At 47.8% G+C, this 27,565-nt stretch overlaps 1 protein-coding gene across 5 annotated transcripts in view; it reads left to right on the top strand.

The window, feature by feature from the left end:
• The first annotated feature begins 11,611 nt into the window (after positions 1-11,611).
• LOC128336851 (ATP-sensitive inward rectifier potassium channel 12) overlaps positions 11,612-27,565 on the top strand; it is a 31,593-nt gene continuing 15,639 nt past the window's right edge. For all 5 annotated transcript variants that reach the window (XM_053277155.1, XM_053277157.1, XM_053277159.1 and 2 more), the window contains exon 1: positions 11,612-12,233. The gene's annotated coding sequence lies outside the window, so the exon portion shown is untranslated. The remainder of the gene's footprint in view (positions 12,234-27,565) is intronic.

Here is a 27,565-nt window from a genome sequence, read left to right as displayed (position 1 = left end):
AGGCGTCTTTCCCAGCCCTACCTGGAGATGCTGCCAGGGATTGAATCTGGGACCTTCTGCGTGCAAAGTAGGCACTCTATTGCTGAGCTGTGGCCCTTCTGCAAAACCTGCCATATACTGAGTCAGGCCACTGCTCCATCTAGCTCAGTATTCTCTGCACGGGCTGGCAGCAGCTCTCCTGCATTTCAGATCGGGGTCTTTCAATGCCCTACCTGAAAATGCCCAGGTTTGATCCTGGGACCTTTGGCATGCAAACCTAGTGCTCTCCCACTGATCTGTTGCCTCATCGATCACCCTGAGCTTCTTGGAGGCAAGGCAGGATATAAATTTAATCAACTGTATATCCCAGAAACTGCCAATTAATAGTATTAATACCCCCTGAACAGGAAATGGTTTTTAAAAAAACCACAAAACCCTGAAGAATTTCCACGCCTCTTCCCCGGCTGCTCTTTTCAGACGATGTGCCACAAACGACCGTCTTCGTTATATTTAGGCAGGCAAATGTGTGCTGTCTGATAGCTTTCGTGATCTTACTTTGGGAGGCAGCTTCTCTTCCAAAGCGGCACATGTTTCCAGGCACGGTTCTAGAAACCTCCTGGCCGCCTGTGTGATTCTTCTCCGAAAGCGGTTGCCAATGAGGCACTCGGCCTTCCTGTGCCGAGGAAGCGGAAGGCACTGAGACAGATCTGTTCATGCGAACAAACCCTTCGCCCCCGCCAGGCCTGGTATCACCCACACCACCGGCTTTTAAGGCATCACATTTCGCCTGCCGGGGGAATAGGAGGAGAAAATAGTTCACACCCAGGAAAATTGCTGCACAGATGTGACGCCTGGGTTGGTCTCCTCTTCCCTGACACTGAAGCCCACCACAGGATTGGATGTTCACTGGGCAAAGAGGCACCTTTTAAAAGTGGCGATTCTCTTTATTTAGCAAGGGGAGAGCAACTGGCCGTATCCATCCCCAGCACAGTATCCCTCCAGTGGCTGTTGCTGGTGTTTGCCTTATGTTTCTTTTTAGATTGTGAACCCTTTGGGGACAGGGAGCCCTTTTATTTATTTGTTTATATCTGTGTAAAGTGCTTTGGGAGCTTTGTTTGAAAAGTGGCATATAAATATCTCTTGTATTTGTATTTGTAATGTAAGTAAGGTAAAGCCGTAAACAGCTTGGGCCCTGGGTATTTAAGAGAATGTCTTCCTCATCATGAACCCCACCGCCCTCTGAGATCATCAGGAGATGTCCGTCTGCATTTGCCACCAGCTCGTCTGGTGGCCACACAGGGCCGGGTCTTCTCTGCTGCTGCCCCGAGGCTTTCGAATGTGCTCCGTAGTGAAATAAGAGGCTCCCCATCTCTGACAGCTTTTTAAAAGTCTTTAAAGACGCATCTGTTCACCCAGGCTTTTAATTAATGTTGTTGTAATTGTTTTAATGTTGTTTTAGAATATTGTTTTAAAAACTTTAAATTGTTGTTTTAAATTTCCTGTTTGTGTTTTTAACTAATGTTTTGTTTTCTGTTTTTATTTTGTTGCAAACCGCCCAGAGACGTGAGTTTTGGGCGGTATACAAATATGTTTAATTAATTAATTAATTAATTAATTAATAAAAGTGTGCCATCGAGTCGGTGCTGACTCCTGGCGAGCACAGAGCCCTTTGAACGTCACTTGTACTTCATGTGATGTATTGCATCACATGATGTACGTCACACTTCTCTCTGGCCTTGCAGTAAAGGTAAAGTGTGCCGTCAAGTCAATTTCGACCCCTGGTGCCCACAAAGCCCCGTGGTTGTCTTTGGTAGAATACAGGAGAGGTTTACCATTGCCTCCTCCCACGCAATATGAGATGATGATGCCTTTCAGCATCTTCCTAAATCGCTGCTGCCTGATAGAGGTGTTTCCCATAGTCTGGGAAACATACCAGCTGGGATTCGAACTGGCAACCTCGGGCTTGCTAGTCAAGTCATTTCCCCACAGCACCATTAGGTCGAGTGTGGCTTATGTCTTTAGACCTGGTTTACACAATAATCAGCTCAGCCTGGGGTTGGAATGGTAGAATAGCATCCCATCTGGTCCTCGAAGGCTATGTTGTACATTTTATAAAGAGCCAAAGGGGTGTTGGTGTTTACAGCATCTGCTCCAAAGCTCTGAACCTGAAGAAGTGCACCCCCAAATGCTGGGCCTGCTGCTTGCAACCTTCCCCACACTCCCCCCACTTTGAAAACAGAGGGAGGAGGGAGCAGAATGGAGGAGGGCACTGGATTTCAATTGAAATGGGTGATCTATCTATCTATCTATCTATCTATCTATCTATCTATCTATCTATCATATTTTTATACCACCTGATATGTACATCTCTAAGCGGTGTACAAAATTTAAAATAATATTTAAAAGTCAGCACAGATTACAATGCACAAGGCACAATAAGAACAAGAGCATAAAACAGTTATTAAAACAAATTATTAAAATTATTAAGAATTAATTCTAATTTAAAGCTTGAGAGAATAGGTGAGTCTTGAGGGTCTTCCTGAAAACAAACAGAGAAGGAGATGCTCTTATTTCAGCAGGGAGCATATTCCGAAGCCCTGGGGCAGCCACAGAGAAGGCCCAGTCCTGAGTCGCCACCAAAAGAGCCGGTGGCAACCGTAACCGGACCTCTCCAGAAGATCGCAAAAGGTGACAGGTTTCATAACAAAGGAGGCACTCTCTTAAACCCTGGTCCCAAGCTGTTAAGGGCTTTATAGGTAAAAACCAGCACTTTGTATTTCACCTGGAAATGTATCCCATGAAACTACCAGTCGCATGAAACTACCCGCTAAAACATGCTCAGAGCTCTTTTACGTCTTGAGTGTGGTTGACTTTCCACAAAAGCTGGGTCTACCCATGAAGCAAGTGGCCATCAGGTAGTAGAGTCCTGAGGTGGCAGGAGGGACTGTACCACTTCAGACCACAGGTGAAGCTTCACCATTTTAAAAAATGCTCCCCATGTGGAAACTGCGACCCTCCCCGCAAGCAGAAAACTAGTGCTGCAAGGAGCTCGCGGGATGAGAATCTTTCTCCGCCCTGCATTTCTCCGCACTGTGTGTGGGGGGGATACAATTAATCCATGGACGGGTGTCCCCGAACCAGCAGCTGCTTACCAAGAAATTCAAGACATGGCAAGGCCTGTGACACATTGAATGTCACGTGCAGTTTGGCCCTGAGGATGCAGAAAGCAACAGGGCAAAGACTTTCCAAGAAGCTGAGGACCAAAAGCCTTGTGAACACACTTCAGGCGTGACCTTTTCCCAGCAGATCCTCCTCCGTTCGACCGGGCCCTGTGCCTTGTTGGCCGAGGGGTTCTCTGTCTTTCTGGGCTGGGCTAAGAGGGCTATGTAACTGGAGCTGAGAGCCGGGCTCGATATAGCTGAGATCTCAGGGCTCACATGTGGAAGCAATAACCTTGGTATGCTTGCAGGCTATATATATATAAAGAGAGAGAGAGAGAGATGGAAAGATCACGCTGGGGAAAGGGGCGTAGGAGGACAGGGCATCCACAACAGTACAAATCTTGGCTGAATCGCTTTGCTCTCCGATCCAGAGAGATTCGGCAACAAAGCACCACACTCTCCCTCTTCTCACCCCTCACTTGCTCCGTTGTGCACCTTGACCCTAGGGCTGTGGAGAAACCAGAGGGACCACCTGAGAACATCCTCAGATGATTCTCCATGGAGGAGCCCTGAACGGGGCCAGTCTTTGGGTTGCTGGTGCTCTCGGTGAAGTTATATTTGCTGCCCCCCTTCTAAGAAGTGCAGAACCCCAACTTTAAAATGAACCATGCAGACTGTTCATTTATGGGGCTAAATGATTCTCCTGCACTGATTTGAAGGTATAGTGGGAGAGAGCTCCCAATCTATTATGGGGGCTCTAACCCTATGGAGATGAAAAGATGCTGCAGTTAATTTGGAAATCCAGCCTGAGACCAGAGACTCATTCACACATTACGCTGAACACTTGTACAACAAGCACATGGTGTCCACAGGCACAGATCCGTACACAAGTACATTCGTTCATGTGTTATGCTGAACGCAGGTACAGAAACACACTCCCCATCTGTACCCTGCATTTGAAGGGCCTGTATCGAGGTTCACTTTTGAAGTGAATACAAGTACAGTCATTCACACAAACACATGTACGAGTGTGCAGACCTCTGTACATTCGTACAGCATAGTATCAGAATCAGGCTCATTTATTTTTGCAAATGAATGCTGAGGTTGGCAATCCATGTTCAAGAGAGGGAACACAGCTTATGAGACTAGCTGTTTCTTAGGGGCTGAGGTGCAATGAGAAAATAAGACTGTGAATTTGGGGGTGCAGGCCCTTTGTGGGAGCAGGGGCCAGGATTCCAACTTACATCCTTCCATCACTGCGCAGTACGAATACGAATACGACAAATATTTATAGACTGCTTTTCAACCAAAGTTCCCAAAGTTACATACGTACATACATACATACATACATACATACATACATACATACAATGGCTGCCTGTCCCCAAAGGGCTCACAATCTAAAAAAGGAACATAAAACAGACACCAGCAACAGCCACTGGAGGGATGCTGTGCTGGGGATGGAGAGGGCCAGTTGCTCTCCCCCTGCTCAATAAAGAGAATTGCCATTTTATAAACGTGCCTCTTTGCTCAGTGAGCATAGTACCTTCAGGCATGCAATGCAAGAGGGAGAAGAAGAACAATCGGCAGGGCTATATGCTGGCACAGTTTCTGTGCCCTTCATGCAGGGGTCCCCAAAGAATTGGTGCCCTCGGCTTGTCTAGTGGGCATGTCAGCCTCAGCCTGACTTTCTCTTCAAAGGACCCTTTTGCCACATTCCGGAGTTTCCAAAGCTTCCAAGGGTTGGTTTTGAAAGGGGGCTGACCCCCATCAGGGATGTGGGGCAAAGCAGCCTTCTGTATCTCACCTCAGTGGCTTCGGGCCACTCCACTTGGAACCCTTTAAGGGTGCCTTCCCCACCCTGAGCTTTCCCCGCAAAAGGAGGACATGGCCAGGACAAAGAGGTATCAGAGCAATCCCTTCATATTCCCTCTCTCAGCCAACGAAGTTGTCCCCATCCTGGAGGAGCGACCCCCTCATTACCCAGCATCCTCCTTGAGGCGGTGTGTCTGTGTCTAACTGTCTGGGGTGAATGTCACGGCTCATTAGAGAAGTCTCCCTGCTGCTCCAAAGCAAAATGTCACCTGGAGACAGAGGATTCTTTTGCCATTTTAATAAAGAACGGGGGATTTTCCTGGATGGGGTCCTGGAGGGCTAAGCCACGAAGCGATGGAATAAACCTTTGTCCTGGAATCTTTCCCCCCACTTCTTCATTGATAAGACCAGAGAACAGATTAAAGGTGGCAGTAAAAATGGGTTCCTCTAAGCAAGTGCTCTTTCCAGTCCCAGAAGGCCAAATTAGACAAGGCAAGAAATGTGCCATCATATCTCTATCTCTTGAAACTCTTTTTTTTTTTTTAAAGCTGCTGCAGAGGACCCTGATTAAGAACCTAAGAACAGCACTGCTGGATCAGGCCCAAGGAGGCCCATCTAGTCCAGCATCCTGTTTCACACAGTGGCCCACCAGATGCCGCTGGAAGCCCACAGGCAAGAGGTATGTGCATGCCCTCCCTCCTGCTGTTACTCCCCTGCAACTGGTACTCAGAGGCAGCTTTCTAGCCCTCAGACTAGTAGTCATTGATAGAACTATCGACCGTGAATTTATCTAAACCCTTCTTAAAGCCATCCAGGCTGTTGGCTGTCACCACATCTTGTGGCAAGGCATTCCACAAGTTGATTCCACGTTGTGTGAAAAAGTACACCCTCATGTCAGTCCTAAATTTCTTGGCAATCAGTTTCATGGGGTGACCCCTGGTTCTAGTGTTGTGAAAGAGGGAGAAAAATTTCTATCACCATTTTTCCACACCATGGATGATTTTATAGACCTCTATCATGTCTCCCCGCAGTCATCTTTTTTCTAAACTAAAAAGCCCCAGGTGTTGTAGCCTGGCCTCATAAGGAAGGTGCTCTAGGCCCCTGATCATCTTGCTTGCCCTCTTCTTCACCTTTCCCAGTTCCACAATGTCCTTTTTTAGATGGGGTGACCAGAATTGTACGCAGTACTCCAGGTGTGGCCGCACCATCGTTTTGTATAAGGGCATTATAATATTAGCCGTCTTATTTTCAATCTCCTTCCTAATTATCCCAAGCATGGAATTTGCCTTTTCCTGGGCTCCAGGTCTCTTCTGCACATGCAGCAAAATAAGCTGTGGAATGAGGAGCTGCATCAGGTTACCACTTTTAGATGCTCCCTTACCTGAAAAAAGAAACTTCCCCACAAGTAAAGGACTAGCATCTCAGGGAGGGTGGGAATTCTAATCCAGACTGTTCCCTCTGGAGCTAGTCTTTTACCTGCAGGTAAAAGGCTAGACATGTTTAGATCCTCCCTTATGGATCTGGCTCGTCGTAATGTGCATCATGCAACTTCTCGTGGGGGACAGCTCTGTTTTCATGGATGGATCTGCTGGACCAAGCTGGTAAACAAGCCCCACCTTTTGGACTCTCTGCCCACTTCCTTGAGGTGGGCTCCTCTCGCTCCAAGAGGGGGCAGGGGGCACATGAAAGATGAGCCAGAACCAGTTACATAAAGTATTTACTGTCTTGCCTGAGATCACGTTGACCAGCAGCCAACGCGATGATTAGGTGACGTCTGCTCAGCCTGGGAAGGATTTCACTTGGGAACATCTGCTGCCCGCCCTGGTGGCCTGAGGTATTTTATGTAAGATGTTGGCAGGAGTTTTACGCTGCCAAGTTGATCTGTGTGTTATGTGTGAAACGCGACCCCGGGAACTTTTAAACCTCCTGAGTTCAGTTTAGTGGGACAATCCGAGCTTGAGGCCTGAGTCCGCCCGCCCACGCTGGCCATTTTGGAGGCAAAGTTCTGCTTATTCCCCATCCGTCTGTCTGTCCAGTGTGGGATCCCTCTCAGGCAGAGTTTGGGGGACTGCAGACATCAGGGGCGGAGCCACCATGGAGCGAACGGGTTCAAAGAACCCGGGCCACCACCCCTCAGGGGCCGCGCTTCACAGCCCAGACACGACCCCACATCTGACGTCCCATTTGGGAGCTTAACCACGCCCCTGCATCTGTCATCAGATGTAGGGGGAGGGGCTAGGGGTCTGTGGCGGCAGCAGAACCTGGGCCACCGCTGGTCTCCCTGCACCTTCAAGACAAATGGAATGATGTTGGCTGTGGGCTTCCCAGAGGCATCTGGTGGGCCACTGTGTGAAGCAGGATGCTGGACTAGATGGGCCTCCTTGGGCCTGATCCAGCAGGGCCGTTCTTCTGTCCTCATGGCGGCATAGCTCTTATGGAGCACAGCCCGCTTAGTTTGCCTCTCTCTCCCTCCCTGCCTTCCTGGCCTCCCTATCCTGGAGCAGTGTACCTTTGAGTTCCAGATGCTGAGGACAGAGGACGATGCGGCTTGTCGCTCCACAACAGCTGGAGAGCTAAGGTGGCCTCTCTCTGCTCCCGGAGCTTTTCCAAGTGGTGGTTTAAACAGCACCTGGCTCTGCTCTACTCCACCTGGGCTAGAGGAGAGTTCATAGGAGTGATGGCTTCAATACGGGGCCGTCCATACAGCAAACGGCTCTTTTCATGGTGATTCGTGGCAGTTACTGCGCAGTATCTCTGTCCTAGAAAGGTTGCGTGTGTGTGTGTGAGATACTCCAGAATTTTGGAGGGACCCTTCCCCTCTGTGCTGCCCCCTGCCTTGACACCTCCTTGCGCCTCTTGCTTACCTTTGCTGCCCCCCTCCCCCCTCCCCCCTCCTCCCTACCTTCGCTGCCTGCCTCAGCACCTGTCTACCCTTTGGGTGCTTGCCTGCTTTCTCTGGTTGCGCGTGAGAGAAGAAGCAGGTCCCTCCAGCCTCTTGTAGGCTCGCCAGCAAGCTGATGCACCAGGTGGATCAGAGAGAGAGAAAGCAGGCAAGTGGCAGGAGGGATGATGGGTGGGGCGGGGGACAGCGGAGGCAGGCAGCTGGGGCAGTGGGGGGGAGGCGAAGGCAGCCATATGAATGGGCCCCAATCATTCATTCATTCATTATTTATTTATAGAATGTATATACCGCCCGATATCGAAATCTCTAGGTGGTGTACAGAATTAAAAACGTAATACAAAATATAAACATGTGACATTCATAAAAAGAAGAAGAAAATTATAATAGATAAAAAGACGTTAACATTTAAAAATGAGCTTTAAGTTAAAAGACTGGGAAAACAGGTACGCCTTCAGGGTCCTCTGAAAGACAAACAGAGAAGGAGATGCTCTTATTTCAGCAGGCAGCGCGGGCAGCGGCAGAGAAGGCCACCAAACGGGTTGGCGGCAACCATAGCCGGACCTCACCAGATGATCTTAATAGGCGGCAGGGTTCACGCTGGAGAAGGCTCTCTCTTAAGCACCCCTGGGCCTAAGACGTTAAGGGCTGTATAGGTAATAACCAGCACTTTGTATTTTGTTCATAAACATGTTGGCAGCCAGGTAAACATATTGGCACAGGTAAATACATGTGAAATTTACCTGCATTCACATGTATTATTGCTTATACGTGGTCCTAATCCATCCCAAATCATCACACCACTTCCTCCACAGTAAAGCTTCCACGGTAAAGCACATGCAAAATGTTTTTTAGCACACACAACGTTAGTCTGGTTGACAGCTGTTATATATATAACAGTCATATGGATTAGAGCAGGGTTTCGCAAGTATGGGTCCCTAGTTGTTTTGGACTACAGACCCCAGCATCCACAGCTGCAGCACTGCGGGTGATGGGATTTGTAGTCCAAAAACCATCTGGAGGAGGCCCAAGGTTAAGTACCCCTGGATTAGAGGATCGGCATTCCAGACTCTCCACAAAGTAGCACCTTCTTTCTGCAATATGTATTGTAACACTTAAGTGCAGCCCTGAAGGGATGTCAGCGATGACCACAAGATTGCTCTCGCAAGGGCTGCTTACTGCCAGAGATTTCACTGCTGCAAAGGAACATCTATTGCTTGGGTCCCAGCTGGCATTTCGTGGGTTGGCATAAGGCTTAGGCACCATGGACCAGTGAAAGAAAACCTGGATGTCTGTGCCAAACATTTGAGATGCAGCACGGCTGCGACGAAGGCAGGTCAAAAAGACAACAGACAGGCTCTGGGCTGCCTCTCCTCCTTTGCTCTTGCCTTCCATATGCTTTGCAGTTCTGCCGTGCTGGCGCCGTTGGCTTGGCTTCCTGATCAGCGGAAGCAAATGTGCTCCATGCATATGCTCAGTCCAGGTAGAAGCGAATGCGTGGCAGGCAGAAGCCGAGCCGAAAGAGAAAGGCCGAAGCTCCGTGGGGATTGTGTCTGCTTCCAGGCAGAAGGTTCCAAGTTCCCTCCCTGGTGTCTCCAGGTAGGTCTGGGAAAGACTCCTGCCTGGAACCTGGGAGAAGCCGCTGCCAGTCCGTGCAGACAATCCTGAGTGAGATGGACCCAGGAAGAGACTATAGTTCAGTGGTAGAGCAGTTGTTTTGCATGCAGAAGGAGAGCTTCAATCTCTGGCAGATCCAGGGCACTTTCCAGATTAGACCCTGCAACGGGGTCACGACGTATCTCTGAAGCAACTTGCTTAGGGAGCAGGAGGTTGCTGGTTCGAATCCCTGTTGGTATGTTTCCCAGACACCTCTATCAGGCAGCAGCGATATAGGAAGATGCTGAAAGGCATCATCTCCTATTGTGCGGGAGATGGCCATGGTAAACCCCTCCTGGATTCAACCAAAGACAAACACAGGGCTCTGTGGGCACCAGGAGGATTCGACACCAACTCAACGGCACAACTTTACCTTAGGGGGAGAGAGAGAGAGAGATGTTTCCACCTTCTCTCTAGGAGGAAAGGAAGAGGACTGACTCACCACAGGAAATACCTGAGGAGTCAAGGCAGTGGTCATAGGTAGAGGTAAATCAGGGACAGGTAAGGAGACCCTCACTAGCTACCTCTACTGCCAGTGGTCATTAGGATAGTTGGTGCAAAAGGTTGATGCACAGGAACTCCATATCCAACACTCTGTTTAACAAAATGTACAGTAGTATATTTCCTAGCTGTACTTTGCATTTGAAGAGCCTATACTAAAGTTCACTTTTGAAATTAACACATGTGCAGTCATTCAGACAAAAATATGCCCCTGTGTTCAGACACCTCTATGCACATGCCATGTAACATCTGGATCGGGCTTCAGTATCTGAGCTAATATTCAGGCCTCACAATGATGGACGGGAACAAGAAATGGGGAGCCCATTATCCATGGCTGATCTTGACTTGATAGGACACAAATTGTGCAGACCTGCATTAAATGAGTATTTAACCCTTTGCATCTGAACTCAGCACCCTGGACAGGAGAACAGATTATCCCAGCCTGGATTCAAGGACAGCTTCCCACAGCTCTGACCTGACTCCAAGTTAACCCCTGCTAGAAAAAGACCAAAATAATCCCAGTGGTAACTGGTGCCCTAGGTGCAATTCCAAAACAACTTGAAGAGCACCTCAACACCATAGGGGCCACAGAAATCACCATCACCCAATTACAAAAAGCAACTTGTGACGATAGCTATAATAACAGCAACAAAACTGATAATAAAATTCAGCCATCCCAGGTCCTTGGGAAGGACTCGATGTCTGGATAAAACAAACCAGTCAATAACACCGGTCTGACTGTGTAAATAAATATAAATAATAATAAAAATGTGAATCACCCAGGCTAGAAATCTGAAGAGATAACCTTTTTGCTGACAAATGTGAGTGGCAAAGATGTCCCCCCCACACACACACTTCTTTTGCAGCAGAAAGAAAGCAGAAAGGATAACACTGCTATTTGATGGGCCCCTTGAGAACTTGGCCCACAGGGTGGGGACATAGGAACACAGGAAGCTGCCATATACTGTCAGACCTTTGGTCCATCTAGCTCAGTGTTGTCTACCCAGACTGGCAGCAGCTTCTCCAAGGCTGCAGGCAGGAATCTCTCCCTCAGGCCTCTCTTGGAGATGCTGCCAGGGAGGGAACTTGGAACCTCCTGCTCTTCCCTGAGCGGCTCCATCCCCTAAGGGAAATAACTTGCAGTGCTAACATGTAGTTTCCCATTCAAATGCAAACCAGGGTGGACCCAGCTTAGCCAAGGGGGCCATTCATGCTCGCGGCCACAAGACCAGCTCTCCTCCCCAACCCCTAATCAGCTGGATCCAGTCAGAAAACAAATCTTGTGCTCTCTGCAAAGGGCAGGGATAATTGGATGGATCCAGAGACACTGCCAAAAAAAGGGACCAGGCAGCAGATCAGCGACGGAGAGCGCTTGTGGGGGCAAATCTCGGTGTGGGCAGCCAGAGGGTCAAAGCAGGGCCAAGGAAAAGGAGCCCAGGGGAGGCCCAAGCAGCTTGTGGCAAAGCGAAGACACTGAGTAGTTGCTGTTCTTGAGCTCCACAGCAGGAGGGAGTGCAGTGTTGTGGGAGAGAGTTCCCCCCCCCTTCTCTCTCTCTCTCTGTCTCACTCACTGGTTGCCTGTGTTACATGCTCTGTCAAGAGGCTTAGCTAAGAACGCACTCCTAGCTGCTCTCCGCTGCAACATCGCCCCTGGATCAAACAGCAAGAGCACCCCGAAGATTCGGAGGCAAGAAAGTGGCCACAAGTCCACAAGGGGAGAAGCCAGGCCCGGCATCTGCCTGCCACGGGCACGCCAGAACAGCACAAGGCAGCCAGCATCTCCAGACAGGATTAAAGTGGATTCTATAGGAAGACTTTGGGGGTGGGGGGACGATGGATCTGCTGGCATCTTCCCAACCTCACTGGAGCCCAGCCACTCCGACGGGGTAGTTGGGCATTCAGCCCCCTGCATCTGGAGGGATAGAGCTGTATAATTTTGGGGAAAGATCCAGATAATTTTTAAGGAAACAAGAGGTATACTTTTAAAAGAATCTCCCCCCTCCCCACCGCCAGCAAGAGAAAGGCTTTGGATTTTTGTCTGTGTGGGTTTTGCTTTTATCCTCAAGATTTCTGTCCTGCTTGCAATGGAGTGGCAGATTCCCTACCTGAGGAGGATCAGCGCAGCAGGGATCCCGTGGGAAGCCAGGAAAGCTCTAAGGATTCCGACTTGCTTGGGACTTACAGGGAGAACGAGGGATGGGAACGGATCTTTGCAGTGACAGGTAAGTGACAGTCCTGGCCCCAGACTGCTGGCAGGCGGCACACAGGTAGGGACACACACACAATAGACACACAGAGGAGTTGTGGGCCTTCTAGACTTACCTGAGAAACCTCAGGGTGGAGACAAAGGAGCTGTCGCATACCAAATGATTCAGTCACACACCGGATCCTGCCGCTGTGAAGTGTAGGCAGAGAACTGGAGGAAGAGCCGAATTCCCCACGCTGGGAGAAACCTCAGAGGCGACTGAGTGCAGGGGTGTGGGCGCACAAGACCCCCCACCCACTTTTATTACAACCCCCACAACTTTCTGGTTAGGATCACCAGCCTTCTAGGATTCCTCCAGGAATCGGCACCTCTTGGAAACAAGCGTGGAGATTTGAATGGCTTGAGATTGTGAGAAATACTGGAGAAAATATTGGGGTGTGGGTGGGCTCCCCTCCAGGAACGGCTTAAGCCAGTTGGCAGTCCTACTAATGGCATGTGTGCAGTTGAGAAAGCAAGTGTACACACTAAGGTTTCTGCGCAAGTTAAGGCAAAGTGAATGCTTCTGCCAAACCCTTACTAACTGAGCAAAGAGAAAAAGCTTTTGAAGTGGGGATTCGTTTAGCAGGGGGAGAGCAACTGGCCCTCTCCAACCCCGACACAACATCCCTCCAGTGGCTGTTGCTGGTGCCTCTTTATTTAGCAGGGGGAGAGTAACTGGCCCTATCCAGTGACTGTTGCTGGTGCCTATCTTCTGTTTCTTTTTAGATCGTGAGCCCTTTGGGTCAGGGGAGCATCTTATGCATTATTTATTTTTCGAAATAAACCACTTTGAGAACTTTTGTTGAAGAGCAGTATATAAATAACTATAGTCGTTGTTGTAGAAGTAGTGATGCTGAATTGTTTGGGATGAATCCCTTGAGCACAATGAGGCTTACTTCTGAGCAAATGCATTGGATTGTGCTGTCGGAGTATATATTCTAGCTTAATCACAGAAGAAACACTTTGCTGGATTCGACCAGGCCCACTAATCCAGGGTTCTCTGCAAGAAACTTGGCAACTATTCATTACTAAATGATCCATCATAAATTAGCCAATTGCCCACTGGTGGCCTGCCATCTGCCTGCTCTATGGGGGCCAGAGATCCATTATTAGACCTAAATGAATGGGAATAAAACAAATAATATACAGCAATGAAAGTAATAAAGCAACCATCTTCTTTGTCTAAGTATCATTAGCGGCATCTTTTATTCTAGATCACAGAGATACTTGTATATGGGAGGGTATTTCAGTGCAGGGCTCCGTGTTTTGAAAGAATTTGAGGGTCCAGAATGATTTTTTTTTAAGCGAATAATCAAAACAAGAGGGAAAGGAAGTGTGAATTTCATACAGGCTATCTTGGGTTGTCTAACCTGAGAGATTGCTTCTGTGTGGTAGTGATTATAATTGAAGCATCTAAAATTGCTATGCACTGTCCAAAAATGTATAAGATAAAATGCCCTTCCTGCCAATTTGCCATCTAAAGTTGCAGGCTAACTACTGAAAGTAAGATTATGCCACGCAAAACTGTACATCCATTATTGTCTTTCTGGATGATTCCAGTTCCATTTCTTTTTCCTTTTCTTTAAATCAGTTTCTATGACTCCCCAGTTCCCATGCGTTCATTTTTAATTCTCTCTGGGAAGTCTGAGATCTTGACCTTCAGGTCTTTGGGTCTGCTTTGAAACATTTCTAATTTCTCCTCCCAGGATCATGAAATCACAATCCCTTTATCTCTAAACTTACTTAAAACCATTTTGTGAGTTTTTCCAGCCGACAGAGTTTGAGAAGGGCAAACATTCCTTTAAAAGTAGAGCGGTCACTCTGATGCAATCAGTTTGAAGTAAAGCACACGTATTAATAGAAGCTTGTGGGAAACGATTGTCACAAAGATGCATGGAAAGTAAGGGATGTGGGGGGTGAGGAACGAGGTGGGAGGGAAATCCAGTTTCTTAACCACACTTTAGCTAGTTTGACTGTGTGAACAGAAGTGTGTGCATAAAGAGGGTTAAGAGAAGAGATGGACTGTCTTTATTAAGCAATTGTGAGAATATGGTAGAATTCCTATTTTTATTATCATTGATAATAAATGGATATAGTACCATCCATGTGCTAGGTGCTGTATGGAGAATGAAAACCTAGGTCCCTGCTCCAAGAGGCTTACAATCTAGATATTGACACAAAGGACATAACAGGGGGAAAGTAGTGAAATTGAAGCAGGAGCAAACAGGGGAGGATATGCAACTATCTTAGTTACACATAGTAAACTTTGTTACAGAAGAGCAGAGGTTCCCAAAGGTGGGTCCCCAGATGTTGTTGGACTACAACTCCTATCATCCCCGGCCACAATGTGGATGGGAATGATGGATGTTGTAGTCCAACATCTGGGGACCTAAAGCTGAGAACTCCTGCAGTAGACTAAAGGTTTTGGGGTGGGGTTTTTTCTCTCTCCCACCAAACTAGCAACTAATTGCCTTGCAAACCCACTGAAAATAGAGAGGGGCTGGGAAATAGAGAAGGAAATAGAGAAGACCCCACCCTCCCAGATGAGCTGCTGCTAAGCCCCATTGCCCGAGCCGGTGGTCATCTGCCCTCCCCTTTTCCCTCTGAAATGGGAACTGCAGGATCAAGGTGGCCAATTTGATCCAGGAGGGTGCAAGTTGCTGACCCTACGCTAGAAGGTGTGAGTGATTTTTCTGACAGATTCTGAGAACTGCATGCAAGGGAGACATTAATGTGGACTCAAAGAAATCCCTCTTGTGAATGGTCCCTTAAATTTAGATATGTGTGTGTGTGTGTGGTGTAGTTGTAAACCATTTCAAGATCTGTCCTCTTGTGGGGAAATGCTTGACTAACAAGCAGAAGGTTGCCGGTTTGAATCCCCGCTGGTACTATATCGGGCAGCAGCGATAAAGGAAGATGCTGAAAGGCATCATCTCATACTGCATGGGAGGAGGCAATGGTAAATCCCTCCTATATTCTACCAAAGACAAGCACAGGGCTCTGTGGGCGCCAGGAGTCGAAATCAACTTGAGGGGACACTTTACCTTTACCTCTTGCTTATCATCTTTTTGATATTCTGTGTCAGCAACACACTTTACAATATATTCCTCTCCACAGCAGGGTGTTTTTCACACAGGGCGTTTAGCTCACATCTCCTCCGGAATGGAGGGTGTACATTCACATATTGGCCAGATTAACCCCAAAGTCCCTTTGAGCTATCGGGAGCACTTCATACACAATTCGGGTTTTTCATTGCTCGTCAAGAGTGTTGCCCAGGGTAAAAGCAAACAAACACTTTTTGTATTGGTTTTTTGAGGGCAACCTGAAACTCACAGTAAAGGCCTAGTAAACTCTGAAGCCTGCTGTGTGCCAAACACTGAGTTTACCCTTGCTAACTTAAGTGGCACAGCAGGGAAATGCTTGACTAACAAGCAGAAGGTTGCCAGTTTGAATCCCTGCTGGTATGTTTCTGGGAAACACCTAGATCGGGCAGTAGCGATATAGGAAGATGCTAAAAGGCATCATCTCATACTGCGTGGGAGGAGGCAATGGTCAACCCCTCCTGTATTCTGCCAAAAGACAACCACAGGGCTCTGTGGGCGCCAGAAGTCGAAACTGACTTGACGGCACCCCTTACCTTTAACTGGGCAAAGAGGCACCTTTTTAACCTGGTGATTCTCTTTATTTAGCAGAGTAACTGGCCCTCTCCACCCCCAGCACAGCATCCCTCCAGTGGGATTTTTCTTTTGACTGGTCCCCAAAACAGTCTTGTGTTTCTTTTTTAGATTGTGAGCCCTTTGGGGACAGGGAGCCATCTTATTTATTTGTTATTTCTCTGTGTAAACCGCTGTGGAACCTCTTGTTGAAAAGCGGTATATAAATATTTGTTGTTGTTATTCAAAAGAACAGTGCTAATCTAAACAAGTGAGCCACATGCCTAAAATGGCATTGTGCTACAAGAATAGTAACATCTTTTGGCAAGAACAGGATCTGCTAATTTTTTCTTTCCAAGTATCCTATTTGGAAAGCGCCTCCAGTTCCTCCTCTAACATCTCACCTGCTTGGTTAGTTGGTGGATTGTAATGGGCGGTATATTTAGAAACCGAAGAACTTTAGACTGAAAATGCATGAGACAGAGTAACACTTGCAGTGTTAATTCCAGAACTGTTAAAACTGTGAGAGTGTGATTGCAGAAAAGTTGCTTTGTGTGTGGTGTGTGATTAAAACAACGACGACACCCAGCCTTATTCTGGTTTCAAGCCGCCTGCTTTGTAAGAGGTGCAAGCTGAGAATCTATTTTCGCTGCCAGTTCTTAGAAAGAAATGCAATGGCTTATTTACCAGCCTATATCGAATGATTTAAAAGAAATGGGCTTATTGAGAAGTTTGGATCAGGGTGCTGATAAACTCAGTGCCTCCAGGGCAGAGACCACTAGGGGTGAGCGATTCCTCAAACTGGAGGGTCTGGATACCGACACATTACTTATGCTTTAATAGGTTCAAGTGGACCCAAGTCGTCACATTATAATTATGGAAAGCACAGTTGTCAAACCGTATAAAAATAGGCACCCGTTGCCGCTTCAGCAGTCTGGAAGCCGAACTAATGTTTCCACCGATCTTGTAGCACCCTTGCCTAATTATTATTTATCATAGCTGTAATTGCCCTTCGTATGAGGACCTAGGCAGTATCACATATTGAGCTATTCCATTCTGAGATCATCCTGTGAGCTTGAGAGGTGAGTGAACTGAAATCTCCCTTGCAAGATCAACACACTACCCACTGCACCACACAGCCCCTCTAATCCCTTGGCTACCTACCTTCACCTTGCACTTCCACTTACCCTACAAACTATGCTTGTCTTTTCAGTATTTCCCTGGAGGAAATAACCTAGTTCCTGTTTGACAGATGGAGAAAAGGAAATGGAGAATGAATGACTTGACCAAGGTCATAGCAAACGTCTGTGGCAGAAAAAGGCTGTGTGGGTAGATGAAGCAAGTACCATAAGCAAGTGAAGCAAGTACCATAAGCAACAGATAAGATTCCCCAACTGGAGACGAGAGCTGGTCTTGTGGTAGCAAGCATGACTTAGCTAAGCAGGGTCCACCCTGGTTGCATATGAAAGGGAGACTAGAAGTGTGACCACTGAAAGATATTCTCCTCAGGGGATGGAGCCGCTCTGGGAAGAGCAGAAGGTTTCAAGTTCCCTCCCTGGCTTCCCCAAGATAGGGCTGAGAGAGATTCCTGTCTGCAACCTTGGAGAAGCCGCTGCCAGTCTGTGAAGACAATACTGAACTAGATAGACCAATGGTCTGACTCAGTATATGTCAGCTTCCTATGTTCCTATGAGGGAGAGGAGAGCTGGTCTTGTGGTAGAAAGCATGACTTGTCCCCATAGCTAAGCAGGGTCTGCCCTGGTTGCATATGAATGGGAGACTGGATGTGTGAGCACTCTAAGATAGTCCCCAGGGGATGGAGCTGCTCTGGGAAGAGCATCTAGGTTCCAAGTTCCCTCCCTGGCAGCATCTCCAAGATAGGGCTGAGAGAGATTCCTATCTGCAACCTTGAAGAAGCCACTGCCAGTCTGTGAAGACAATACTGAGCTAGATAGACCAATGGTCTGACTCAGTATATGGCAGTTTCCTATGTTCCTATGTTTCCTATGAATACTTTTCAGCAGTAGAGAAGTATAAAAAGCAAGGATGGATTGCAGAAATGGGCACCTATTTAATCCTTCCCAATGCATCACCAAATACCAGATTGTAGGAACAACAGGTAAAAGTCACTTAGAGATCGAAGCCAGAGGGGACTGACTGATTCTAGTCAAGTGAGCAGAAAGTATCAGACTTCTGCTGTTTTGTGGTAAGGTCCATTTCTAGGGTAAAAATGTAGAGGTTCAGAATAGCCCTGAAACTCTAAGGGAGAACCTGGCAAAAGCAAAAGAAGATCAAAGTATTAAAGATGCACAAATAATACTTTTGAAAAATCCTGTTCTTATAAAACCTTCACTGATCTCTCCAGCGCTTTTGTCTTTTTAAAAGAATCCTACAGAGATATGATGAGCTGTCTTTTCCATCGTGCGATCATCCTTCCACACACAAGCACACGTATGCTGACATTTATTTGATTTATTGATTTGATTTGATTTGATTTGCATTCGAGCATTCTCACATGCAAAAGAGTAAATGCCAGCAGAACTACATGGCAGCATCCTGTGTTTCTATGTCCTAAACCTGACGGTGACCCAGGCGAGAGGTGTCTTTGGCACCGAACCCCACTTGTTCCACGTCTGACTGCCTTGATTTTTAAAGATTTGTTTATTTAAAGATCAAGGCATTCAGATGTGGAAGAAGTGGGGTTCAGTGCCAAAGACACCTCTTGCCTGGAACCCACGTCTCTGGGAGGTTTACAATAACAGATTAAAGCAAAATCGAAACATTAAAACAATTTTAAAACAGTGATGAGTTATCTCAGTCTCATTAAAAGCCTGGATGAATGCATGTGTTTTTAAAAAGCTGTCGGAGATGGGGAGGCTCTTATTTCAGCAGAGAGCACATTCCAAAGCCTCCAGGCAGCAATGGAGAAGGCCTGTCCCTGAGTAGCCACCAGACGAGCTGGTGGTGGAAACTGTAGACAGACCTCTTCTCCGGATGTTCTCAATAGGTGGCAGGGCTCATAACAGAGAAGGCGTTCTCCTAAATACCCTGAGCCTAAGCTGTTTGCATTGCTGGCTCCTTCCACGACCTTGACGCACAAGCCGAGTGTGTGACTTCTCCCTCTTTTAGAAGATGATCCGTGTGCACCCATGCCAGCTAGCAAGAGACAGAGCCTGAGGCCAGTTGCCAGAGCTCCAAGGGGCTGTCCCGTCACCGACCTTAAGGAAGAGAGTAACTCAAGATCTCTGAGTGGGACGGGCTGCCCTTTCAAAGCCTGGAACAGCTTGAGTCTGACAGCCCTCTCCAAATGTAGCTGTATCAAGGAAAGCTTTGGGCAGGGAAGTGGCTGGGTTTTTCCGTCTTCCTCGGATTCCCCATCCCAGAGTGGCTCCTCCTTTGGAAATGGGAAGGGAAGCCAGATTAACTGGGACATTAACTGCGCTATAGCAGGATGTCCTAGGACCCCTAGGGGTTCTTGACGGTCTCCTGGGGGTGCTCAGAGCTCTCCTGCCTCCCCACACTGAAGCCAGGCTATTTGTTCCTCATCTGAGGACCACTGTCTTGAAGCCAGCATGTCTTCAGCGATGTATCCACTGCAGAAGGGGAGGGAAGAGGGTGAAGACCCTGTTCCTCTGCTCCTGATTGGTTGCTACGTGCTGAAGCTCAGCGTGCTCCTCCTCTCAGTGTGACCAACTGGCTTCAGAAAATTAGCACTAAATACGCCCTTTGAAATCAATAGAAGTAAGCCTGTCCCATTAATTTCAATGGGGAGTAACTTAGTCTGGATGGGAGCCAGTGACTGGCTGGTCTCATGATTGTAAAATTTAAAATCTGCATGCACACACACACACAATCTCTGTGGGGTACTTTAGGTGGAGGTTTGCACCAGAAGGAGTACACTTGTTAAAAAATAGATAAGAAGCCCTGAGCTATAGCACAGGAACATAGGAACATAATACCGAGTCAGACCCTTGGTCTATCCAGCTCAACATTGTCTACACAGACTGGCAGCAGCCTCACCAAGGTTACAAGCAGGAGTCTCTCTCAGGCATATGTCGGGGACCATACTCAGGGACAGGCTTTCGCTGCTGCCCCGAAGCTTTGGAACACCCTCCCTGCTGAAATAAGAGCCTCCTCATCTCTGACAACTTTTAAAAAGTATTTAGAGACGCATCTATTCACCCGGGCTTTTAATTACATATGGTTTTAGTAGTTTTAGCATTGTTTGACAACGTTGTTTTGAAATTTAAGTTGTTGTAATGTTGTAACTTTTACTGTATCATATTTTCTTTCAACTAATGTTTTAATTTTTGTTGTCATTTATTTTAACTAATGTTTTAACTTTTTCTGTTTGTTTGTTTGTTGTTCTTTTAAACCACCCAGAGACGTGAGTTTTGGGCAGTATAAAAACATGTTAAACAAACAATCAAACAAATATCTGGAGATGCCAGGGAGGGAAACTTGGAACCTTCTGCATGCCAGCAAGCAGATGTTCTTCCCCGAGAGGCCCCCTCCCGCAAGGGGAATATCCTACAGTGTTCACATATGGAGTCTCCCATCCAAATGCAAATCAGGGGCAGACCCTGCTTAGCAAAGGGGACCATTCATGCTTGCTGCCACAGGACCAGCTCTCCCAGGTCTCCTGGGGCAGGGGCGTAGCTACAATTGGGCAAAGGTGAGACAAGTGTTCCTGGCCCCCTGAAGATAGCTTGCTCCTTGCTTCCCCCCTCGGACATCACTGAAGAAGAAGGCTGGCAGGGAGGGACGGGACCCATCTTCACCTTCGGCCCCAGGGCCTGCTCCAGCTTTGCAACACCCTTGTATAGGGCCAAGACGGACAGAAGGTCAGCTGCAGGGGTGACCCACAGCAATGTGGTGCCTGAGGCTGGGGGGTGGGGGGGAGACCCCTTGATAAACCAGCCTTTGCAAGCTTTGGGAGTGGGTGGGGGCACAGAGGAGGGCAAGTTACCAGCAGCTTCCCTCTTTGTGCTTCTTGCAAACTTTGCCAGGAGTGTGAGCAGAGGGTCCTATCCAGCAAAGGGCTGCTCTGATGGCAGCAGCAGAGGGGGCATCTTGCCACCCCAATAATCTTGCCACCTGAGGGCGACTGCCTCACCTTGCCTCATGGAAGGGCCACTCTTCGGCCGGGACAGTCAAATGCCCGGCAGTGCCCAGGGGCGTGCACCTTTGAGAACGTCTGTGGTCCAAATCTGATGGCAGGGCAGGGGGCATCTTGACACCCCCAACAATCCTCCCCCAGCTCACCATGAGACTCCGGTTCTTAGGTCATTGGTACTCTCTGGCCAGGTATGGTTTTGCATTTGCCATCTTGCTGCTGTGGTTATCGTGCCATCGAGATGCTTGACGCAGCCCCAGTCACAATTCATTACAGCTGGAGATGATGGGAGTTGTAGTTCAGCAACATATGGAGAGCTTTACATGGCCTGCTCCTAGTATAGAGCAGGGTTGCTCAACTTCGGCCCTCCTGCAGATGTTGGACTACAACTCCCATCATCCCCGGCTATTGGCCACTGTGGCTGGGGAGTATGGAAGTTGTAGTCCAAAAACAGCTGGGGGGGGCAAAGTTGAGCAGGCCTGGTATAGAGGAATATACCCTGCCCCAAGGAACATACAGTATAAAAGTTGACACAAAGGGGCAGAAGAGGGAAATGGAGGCAGGAATACATGCAGAACAGAGGTGCAGCTAGGTAATTTTGGAGCCTTGACCTAAGGGCCTTTGGAGGCTCCTCCCCTTGCAAGTTAAGCATCATCATGGAGGTCCTGGACTTCAGCCCAGAAGTCCTTCGCCTCTGTGCAGAAGATTAGGTTTAACAAGCACATGCCTGCATGATTGGGTTACACTGCCCCACAGGAAGCAAGTTTAAATGTCCAGCATTGCTATTCTCTTAGGAATATCGAATCAGGCATCTTTTAGTACAGCTGGGAATCATGGTGTCAGTCTGGGGGTTGATGGTCACGGGGAACTATGGAAAAATGACATCAACAATTAGGGATATGCAAATCGATTCGAATTCGAATCAATTTGACTCGAATCTGGGTAATTCAAGTGATTCAAATTTGAATTGACTCACCCCCTAAAGGGCAATTAGATTCGAATTCAAATTGAATTCTCAAAATTAAATTCAAATTCAAATTGAAGGCCGTTTGGCACCTTTTTTAAACCTCCCCCCTTATTGGTTAAAAAAGGCACCAAAACAGGCTCACGTTGATTCAAATTCTACTCAAAACGAAGTTCGGATTCATGCACACGCCTATCAACAGTAGAAAGGAGAAGGGGAAAGGTGTTGGTTTTTAATATACACAAAGTGGCTCTGGGCCTTTAATGGCTGTATAACAGGCAGAAATAATCATGTGCAGCTCTGTTGAGGATGGAAATGTAATACTGGGGTGGTGGGGGGAAGTCTCCTGTGGATCTCTGCCTGTTATGCTGCCATTAAAAGCACAGCATCCTTGTGCATTAAAAAACGGTGGCAACACCATGGATGGGCAGGTTAGAGAAGAGTTCAGCAGTGATGATTTGTCTTTGGCGTAGATGTCTGGTCTTTCTTGAGCTAATGTTTCCTGATTTTAGTGATATGCTAACAGTCGCATTTTCTATACATCCTGGGTTCTAAAGTCTGGGACCCTAGATGTTGTTGGACTACAAATCCCATCATCCCCCACTATAAAGGGCATTGAGCCAGGAGATGGTGGGAGTTGTAGTACAATATCACCTCGAAGCCCAAGGTTGAGAAACCCACGCAATGTTTCCTGTGCTTTCTTATGGGATGATTAAATTGGTGCCCAAATCATTCCGTTAATCATACTTTCCCTAAAATACATGCACAGGTGTGGAACAGATGCATTCACCAAATGTTTGATGCTGGTTATGTTACCTAAGTAGGAAATATTCGCTAACATTTGGTATGCGCCTTGTGCAGAGATCGCAAAACTCAGGTAGGAATTCTGAAAGAGGCATGACTGTTTACTTATGCATGTATACAAACGCTGAAGCCCTATTCAAACATTATGTTGTACATAAGAACAGCCCTGCTGGATCAGGCCCAAAGCCTATCTAGTCCGGCATCCTGTTTCACACAGTGGCCCACCAGATGCCCCTGGGAAGCCCACAGGCAAGAGGTGAGGGCATGCCCTCTCTCCTGCTGTTGCTCCCTTGCAACTGAGAAGATTTATGACACCCTCCCGCAGCGTGGAAATGACTTGCCTAGCAAGCCAGAGGTTGCCGGTTCGAATCCCCACTGGTGTGTCTCCCAGACTATGGGAAACACCTGTATCGGGCAGCAGCGATATAGGAAGATGCTGAAAGGCATCATCTCACACTGCACGGGAGGAGAAGCCACTGCCAGTCTGTGCAGGCAATATTGAGCTAGATAGACCAAGGGCTTGACTCAGTATAAGGCAGCTTCCTATGTTCCTATGTTCCTAAATCTGTATATGGACTACACCACTTCAGATCAAGGGTGGCTCTGGGAAGTGGGGCATGAATTGGCAAGCACCTTCCCGGAAAAGTGTCTAGCCCCTCCACCACCACCCATTTCAAACATTGAATATGTGCAGCAAGTTCACCAAAGAGTACCAAAAAGAAGTCAATATGTGCTTTACTGACTGCAGAAAAGCCTTCAATTGCTTCAACCAACCATGTCAAGTTGTGGAATATCCTTAGGGAAATGGGCGTCCCAGAACATCTCATTGTTCTCATGAGAAACCTAGACACAGGACAGGACAAATACAAGGTTGTCTACTTTCTCCTTATTCAAATTATGCTGAACATATACTGAAAGAAGCTGGATTGGAAGAAGATGAGCGTGGTTGTACAGTTGGTAAAACGCTGATGACACCACTCTGATAACTGAGAATGCGGATGATCTGCAAGCTCTAGTAATGAAAGTCAAGGAGCACAATGAAAAAATGGGACCACGACTAAATGTCAAAAAGACTAAACTAATGACAACAGGTACAGCAACCAGTCTCAGAATGGACAATGAAGACATTGAAGTGGTGGAGAGCTTCTGCCTTTTAGGATCGATCATCAACAGTCAAGGATCCAGCAGTCAAGAAATATGCCACAGACTAGCACTTGGTAGGGTTGCAATGAAGGCCTTGGAAAGGATATTTATGTGCTGTGACGTGTCTATACCTACAAAGATTAGAATTGTTGGATCATGGTTTTTCCCGTGACACTCTATGGATGTGAAAGCTGGACTTTGAAGAAGCAAGATAGAAAAAGGATTGACACTTTTGAACTTTGGTGCTGGAGAAGACTTTTGAGGAGACCATGGACAGCCAGGAAAACAAACCAATGGATCACAGAACAAATCAATCCAGAATTCTCACTCAAGGCACAAATGACCAGGCTCAAACTATCATGCTTCAGACACATTATGCAAAGACCCAGCTCACTTGAGAAGCCCATAATGCTGAGGAAAGTGGAAGGAAAGAGAAGAAGAGGACGGCCAGCAGCGAGGTGGATGGACTCGATTACGACAGCAACGAATGCACCACTGAGGGACCTTCAAGGCCAAGTGGAAGACAGACCATCCTGGAGAGAATCTATTTATGAGGTTGCTAAGAGTTGACACCGACTTGACAGCACTTGATCAATCAATCAGTCAATCAAATCCAAAAACAGCTGGTGGGGGGGCAAAGTTGAGCAGGCCTGCTGTAGAAAGTGTGGGGGATGGAATCAGAAAGGGAAAGGAGGAGTTGTGAAAGGCAATGGAGTTGTTTCTGGGATAAAGTCTTGGTTAAACAAACATAAGATTGCTTTGTTTTTATGGGGGAAGCAGCTATAAAAACAACCAAAATCATTATGTAAATATCCACAGACAAACACATTTCAACAGAAAATCGCAAAAAAGCTATGACTCCCTGAAGCAGAAAAAAGTATACAACTTTCTAAGAAAGTTCTCAATTCATTTCCCCCCTCCTAGTGTTACACACACACACACACACACCCCTCCTGATATACATGGAGTGTATCATCGGCACCCCTCATTTATACTGATCCCGCCATGGGGGGGTGAAGACCTGTCCAATGAGCTCTTGCCTTTTTCTTTTCTTTTCTTTTCTTTTCTTTTGGTTCCTAATTACAGGGAGCAGTGAGAATGTGTGGTGTCATCCCCAATGGTGTCATCCCAAATGTGTGGTGTCATCCCAAATTAGCATGCAAAAGGTCCCGGTATGATCTCTGGCAGCATCTCCAGGTAGGGCTGGGAGGGACGCCTGCCTGAAATCTTAAAGAGCTGCTGCCAGGCCGTGTAGACAATACTGAGCTAGACGGACCTATGGTCCAACTCGGTTTATGACAGTTTCCTTGTGTTCCTATGTGCCTTCTTAGTGAATGTCTCTTGGCCACTTCACATAATCGCCAGGGTTCTTTGTACGCAGGACAGCACTCAAGCATGAGATCACCCCCACGGTGTCTGAAGTGGTAGAGTCCGGGAAGACCTGTCCCACCCTGCGCCCTTTCTTCCCGTTTAAGTTGAGCTGAGCAAGGGAGAGAGCTGGAAGCAAGCGGGAGATGTGGCTGTCCAGGTCCATGTTTCGTGAGACAGGAATGAAGGGCACTTGGGGAAGAAGAGAGAGCTCTGCGCACGCCCACCATGGCATCTGAGCTATTTCTAGCCCCCTGCACCATAGGCCACACTGTCACTGACAGATTGAGCTGGGATCCTGCTTCCCCCTGCTCTCTGCCAGTACTTGCAGCTTTGTAGGCGGTCTGTGGAACCGACTGGCTGGCTGTGCTTGTTCATTGCTAGCGGTGGGGGCTACACTTGGCAGTGTTTTGAGAAGGCCAGGCAAAGACACAGTGTACACAAGGCATGCTGGAAGGCAGGTTCCTATTGGCCTCAATCTGTCCCGTCCATCAAGAGCTAACCGTCGTCTGTCAGGGAGGCTCACAGTATTTCTTGGGAACATAAGGAGCAGTTAAAAGTCCCTCCAACCCAGGATTCTGTTCCCGACAGTGGGCAGCCTCTGTGGAGATCACAAACAGGACATACACGGGAGAGTCAGCTCTTGCTCACCTCTAGCACCAGACTATTCTTCAAGCTGAGAAATTCCCTGCTTTTCTCAAGCCCTCCTTCCCTGCCTCTGCACCACAGAGTTCCATTAGCTCGACCCACTTGCTTGCCTGCACTCACTTGCCTGAGCCCATGAACATTCTGTCCCATTGACTAACACCAGGGCTGGGTTTTTTTAGGGGGGTCCGCTCCCTAGGGTTTTTGCCCTTCAGGTTTTTTGCTACAGGTCACCTTGAATCTACTGGTACCTCCCATGTGCCTGCAGGCACTCTAGTTAGGCCTCCGTAAGGACAATAACATTTCAATTTCTTTTGGAAATAGATTACAGTGGTCAAGGAATATTGGCTCTGTTCACCAGACCAACAACATTTTTTACTCCTTTGGTACATTTTTACTCCATTGGTACATTACTCGTCAGGATTTGTTTTTGCTCATCAGGCATCATTTTTCACTCGTCACAGACTAGTAGACTAGTGGATTTCCTGAGCCTTGTGATATAAGGAAAGATGTCCCTTGCATTGATTACCTCCTCGGGGTGGCCGAAGGTCTTGTGGTGCCTTGCCCCACACCCCTAGTGGGGGCCGGCCCCTTTCAAAACCAATCCTTGCAAGTTTTGGAAGTGCATGGGTGGGGGCCAACGAGAAGGAAAGGCTGCCAAGAGCCCCGTCTGTTCTGCTTAAGCTTCCTGCAAGCTTTACAAGGCGCAGGAGGAGAGGCACTCCTTGCAAAATTTGCAAGGCTCAGATCAGTCCCAAAGGGACTCTGGCCACCATGCTGGCGCCGTATATAAATTGCCGCCTGAGGCCACTGCCTCGCCTCATGAAAGAGCCATAGGAACATAAGAAGCTGCCTCCTACTGAGTCACACCCTTGGTCCATCTAGCTCAGTACTGTAGCAGCTCTCTGAGGTTTCAGGCAGGTTTCAGGCACCTCGCCAAGGTTTTGGGCTCTCCCAGTCCTATCTGGAGATGCCAAGGAGTGAACCTTTTCTGCATGCAAAACAGGGGTTCTACCACTGAGCTGGGTCCTCATCCCTTAAGTGGAAGATCACCTGTAGTCACCCATCCAAATGCAAACCAAGGCCAGACCTGCTTAGCAAAGGGGACCATTCTTGCTCACTGCTGCCTGGGTGGCTCTCCACCACCCAGGGGCATAGCAAGGTTGTAGTGGGCCCAGAGACATGATTTTAAAATGCCCCCCCACCCTGCTCACCGAAGCTCAGCTCATGAAGTAAAGAAGTCTTAAATCAGGCTGAATAGTGGTAACAAAAAGCAGAGTTATATATAAAACCTATGTGCCACAACAGAACATCATCATCCTAAATTGTTTTTTAAAGGTTCTGTAAATTGTGGTCGATGCAAGTCATTTCATGGTACTAGAGAACGACCTGCTGTTCTGGTAGCTCCAGTTCTTAACACCCACATCAATTTCGGAGGATGGATACAACTGAAGGAAGCCCGGGCGGGTGCGTGGCTGGGGGAGTCAGTCATGTGACTTGCCTCTTTGGGGGCCCAAGGCAGGGGGCCCCCAGACAACTGTCTCCCCTTGCCCCAGGGGCGTAGCTAGGGGAGAGGGGGCCCGTGTTCATCCCTCTCTCTGGCGGCCCCCCAGAGT

The sequence above is a fragment of the Hemicordylus capensis genome, chromosome 13, assembly GCF_027244095.1.
Source record: "Hemicordylus capensis ecotype Gifberg chromosome 13, rHemCap1.1.pri, whole genome shotgun sequence".
In the NCBI taxonomy this organism is placed as follows: domain Eukaryota; kingdom Metazoa; phylum Chordata; class Lepidosauria; order Squamata; family Cordylidae; genus Hemicordylus; species Hemicordylus capensis.
Note: the sequence above shows the minus strand (reverse complement) of the source record. Positions and strands in the feature narration are given on the sequence as shown.